The sequence below is a fragment of the Lactuca saligna genome, chromosome 3 (assembly GCF_052625555.1).
Source record: "Lactuca saligna cultivar CGN05327 chromosome 3, ASM5262555v1, whole genome shotgun sequence".
Classification (NCBI taxonomy): Eukaryota; Viridiplantae; Streptophyta; class Magnoliopsida; order Asterales; family Asteraceae; genus Lactuca; species Lactuca saligna.
Window position 1 is genome coordinate 198,930,513 of NC_136419.1, and position 4,785 is coordinate 198,935,297.

The window sequence follows — 4,785 nt, forward strand, 5'->3', positions numbered from 1 at the left end:
TAGCATACAAATGTCTTACCAACAAAGAAAGACAAAGTAGTATAGCATTAGGCATTAGCATCAGTGTTGGTCAAACACTCTGCATCAGTCGAAACTAAGGCAATTAAGACAATCCATAGTAACATTAGAGTTACCCTGCACCAGTCAAAAGTATCCTCTATAAAGGATCAGGTAGAAACTCTATTCTCACGTTCAAGAGGTGAAAAAACTCTTCAAGTTCAGATAAGCATCACAAAAATCTACTTAACTATTTAATTCCCAGCCAAGGGTTAAATACCCCATTAAGAGACCAAAATAATCGGAACCACTGGTACAGTTAAGGATTGCCCTCACAATAAAAGAAACACAAAAACAGGTGCTGCTATGCCCACAATTACTAAGGAGAAATAAAAATAAATTAATAATATTCTAAAGCACAATCGACATTATGCAAATTATAAGTGAAGGCAACAATGTGACATTCAAAAGTATGCTTTCCCATTTATGCTAACACCTTAAATAAACAAACACAGAGGCCTAAGATCATGAAGTTTCAAGGAAGATGCATACCACATGGTAATATGTTTTTCAGCCAAAACCACGTTCTTTGTAAACTATGATCATGAGCCAGTCATTTACTAGTTCTCTATCTTGGATGTCCATATCCTGACAAAGTAAAATAAGATCTCAGTTAAAATGATGAATACAATAATTATGCAACCAGAACCATAGATAAAATTCAGTTTGACAATTGTAAGAATCACCTGTTTTGTTTTGAGAACAAGGGCTTTCCAAAGATGGCTACTAAAGCGGGGGATAAAAGATAAAAGAACCTGACTGCATATAATCAAAAACCAACAATTCAAGAATTATTTGATATGCGTACAGTAGTTAATTAATATGTGTTAGCAATAATTTAATCGGTCAGAGCAAGATTTCTTGAATACAATATGTTACAAACTGTGAAAGAGAAACCCTTTGTCCACTTCCACCATGAAAAGTGGAAAACCAATCATTATATAGCATAGACATCTAGTTTTACAAGAATGAAGTTAATAATGATTAGATTGATAAATTAAGGAGTTAAAAATGAAGAAATATGATGTAATAAGATGAGAAAAATTATTAGGTAACAGGTTAAGAAGATATAAATGCACCATCATCATCCTTGTTGTGTTGGACATAGAATAGGATGCATACCAACCAGCTTGATGAACAACAAATCAAAATAAATAAATTAACTCATTTCTCATTTTCTAATATATCTTAATGTTAAATATAGCATTTACCTAGCACAACTTGATGAAGATTATAAACATCCTTTATGATAAAGTAATATATGAGCAATTATATAATTGTTCTAAGAAATGAACACAATACTTTCTAATTTCAACTTAACATTGATATGGCATAGAAACTTACATTCTCTTGTACCAAATAATTTCTTATTTACTCGTAGTAGCAGTAACTATATCTTCATTTTTTATTTTTTATTTTTTTAAATCCTCACAAGTATTTATAATCATAATCTCTGACTATAACTCTAACCGGGAAGAAGAAGGCTTTTCCCTGGTACTATCTCGCAAGTCAGCTTTCTGGCTAATAAATTATGTGTTGGCGTGATAATATCAACCTCCAAAAGAGAGATAACATCCTCAAGTTCCTCATTGGACTTTGATGAAGCACCAACATTTTCATCTGCAATTTCCATCAGATTATTAGTAAATAAGGAACAACCTAAAAGATTAGATAAAACACTAACCAGATTGTGCAGCATCAAGAAGTTGCTCAAGTTCAAAAATCCAATTAACACGACCAGACAGTTCAATGAACTTTCTATGCAGCTCCAAGATGTCACCAAAGACCAAGAAGCTTTGAGATACAACTGATGCCAAAAACCGCAATGCATGTGCAAGCTCACCTGCTAACAAAAAAAACCCACTCACATCCAAACAAAAAAAATAAAAGCCTACATTTCATTAGGTTCAGGTAATCGATTCACAACTACTAAACTATTTCCAATTGTGGTAAACAAATGTCATGATGAATCGGAATTGAGAATGGGAATTGACCTTGAGTGGAAGTCAATGAACGATCAGCTTTGTGCACTATAGCATATAACAAGCGCAATCCTGAGGTAACATTGTGGGGTAGTTGTTTGGTGACAAAGTCATCCAGTACTCCAAATAACCATTTCTTCCTCAGAAGTATTTTAGCATGAGCAAGAAGCTCATTAAATCTTGACTCAATCATCTGTCAGACAAACCATATTCAAGTATTATTATTATTAATATTATATTCCAAAATTCTCCTTTGTGGAAGGAAATATAAAAAAGGAGGAGAGGAGTTACGGCTTTCTCTCGAGCACCACCTCCAAAGGAAGCAACAGATTCAGCATGTGTACGCAACCTCTCGTGCATGGAGTCAAATACCACCTGGATCAGCATTTCCAGCAATCTGCAGGGCATTTGAGTTGGCAAGGTCTGAATTTGTTGGTGTCACAGCAAGAATTAAACAGTTGGTAGCCTTAATGTATGACACTATCATTGTTCTGATGCCAGAGTTATGTCAAGAACATTAGGAGAGAAAATCTTTAAACGAATTTGCTTGTCAGAAACCAAATATAAGCCTGTGATGATTTTAAAATATTTAAATTAGTCTAATTTCCTATAGTTATTTAAAAGGGGAGAGTGAACAGTTAGGCATATGTCTAAATTTGGTCCCTTTAATACATGATTAGTAAGTAACTTAATCTAGTAAGCTATATCAGTTTTCTTTTTGACTTTTTGAGTTAATGCAGAAAGAACATAGGAAACAGAAACATACAGATGCTATGATGTTGACACCACTTTCTTCATCTGGATCTTCCATTAACTTTTTAATGGAGGGAATTTCCTCAAGAATATGAATATAAGTGTCCCCACCACCAGGCACAATACCCTCATCCATGGCTACATACGTGGCATTTTTTGCATCCTCAATTCTTAGCTTTCGATCTTCTAATTCCATCTCAGTGTGGGCCCTTACCTATAACCAAAATTCTTTCAATTCATTCTATATACATTATTTTAGTCATAATTAATAAATAAACTGACCTTGATAATGGCAACACTACCAAAGAGTTTTGCAATTCGTTCATCGAGCTTTTTAGAAGGATAAGAACTATTTGTTTCAGAAAGATCTTTCTTTATTTGTGAAATTCTTGCTTTGATTTCAGCTTTCGTGGATGGATCAGCTACAATAGTTGTGTAATTACTTGTTATAGTTACTTTTTGTGCAATTCCAAGTTGATCAGAAGTTGCATATTCTAGAGATAAACCCAAATCTCCAGATAAAAAATCAGCTCCTATTTTAACATGTTAAATGTCAGCAGAAAAGTGGCATAAAAACAACTCTTCAAAATGTAATATATTAAATATTTAAATTGTTACAGAATTACCTATCATGAGGGAAATATCTTGAAGTAAAGCTTTCTTTTGTTCCCAACACCAGGACATTTCACAATAGCAACCCTAAGTAAACCTTGATTTTTGTTAACAATTAGGGTTTCAAGAACTGAGATTGAGATATCTTCAACAAAAATGAGCAAAGGGACACTTAATTGAGTACAGTTTTCTAGAATGGGACAATTTCTTTCACAGATGATATCTTTTGATATGTTATTAGGACTTTAGCATTTTCAAATTCCAAAGACAAATTGTTCTGATTTGTGACAAAATGAGGAGACATGTATCCTTTGTCGATCTGTAGGGAAAGTATTCCTGAATAGACATTAAAATATGAAAATGAAAAAGATAAAAAGAATGTATGAATAAAATATCACAAGATGTATTTCACTTGATACCTTCATTCCTTCTTCAACAATCACAGAAGTTTCACTTGATGAAGAAGATTCAATAAAAATTATTCCATCATGACCGATTTTATCAATGGCTTCAGCAATTAAGTTTCCAATAAATTCATCATTTCCAGCAGAGATGGAAGCTATTATTGTGAACAGGATGAAAAGAATCTTTACAGTTTAGAGAATCTCATGGAAGAAAACACTAAAAAGAAAAGAAATTTAACTTTTATATCATCTCTTTTGCTGACTGGAATCATTTTCTTTTTCAAAACTTTGATCAATTCTTTGAGACAAACAATTTTGACCAATAAGAACATTGACCACAAATCAAATATATCTTACAGTAAACAGGGGAAGAAAAGAAGCATACTAGCAAAGAATAAGACCAGGACCGAGTCGAGAAGTACTAACCATCGTAGATGTCAAGGAGTGTTGGAGGGATTACGGAGAATTAGATAAGGTCGGCAGAGAAGGAACATTAATAGATGAAGAGGGTGTCAGTGGGATTACGAAGAAGCAGCTCCATCGAGCTCACCCTAGCACCAACTTTGAATGGAGAATGCAAAATCTTGCTTGGAAGGCGACGGGTTACCGACGTACAATAGCGGAATGAAGACAGGGTACTTCCACGATGAAGAAGTCGGCGTTTCAGTTCATCCATCATTATTATTGAGTTGTGAGAGAGATTACACTAAGAAATTGAAAGAGGATGCGATGGAATGATGAGTGGGAATAAACCCTAAAAACGGATCGACAAATTTCCCCCTGAAATTTGGTTTGTTGCGCTGCTCTCATTATCTCCGGATGAGCCGCCAGTGAGAACCCCAGCACCAAAGGACTCTCCGACATCTTCTCTACCACTACTCATCTCAACGTTGACGATGGCAGAGGGTCGGCGATGGTGGAGGGTCGACGACCATGAAAGAGCACATAGCGGTGGCCGGAGTACGAGGGGAGTAGTT

General features: G+C 34.7%; 1 pseudogene; it reads right to left on the reverse strand.

Annotated features, from left to right (window-relative positions):
• Positions 1 to 2,745: 2,745 nt before the first annotated feature.
• LOC145036303 (chaperonin 60 subunit alpha 2, chloroplastic-like) lies at positions 2,746 to 4,140 on the reverse strand (annotated as a pseudogene).
• Positions 4,141 to 4,785: the final 645 nt, after the last annotated feature.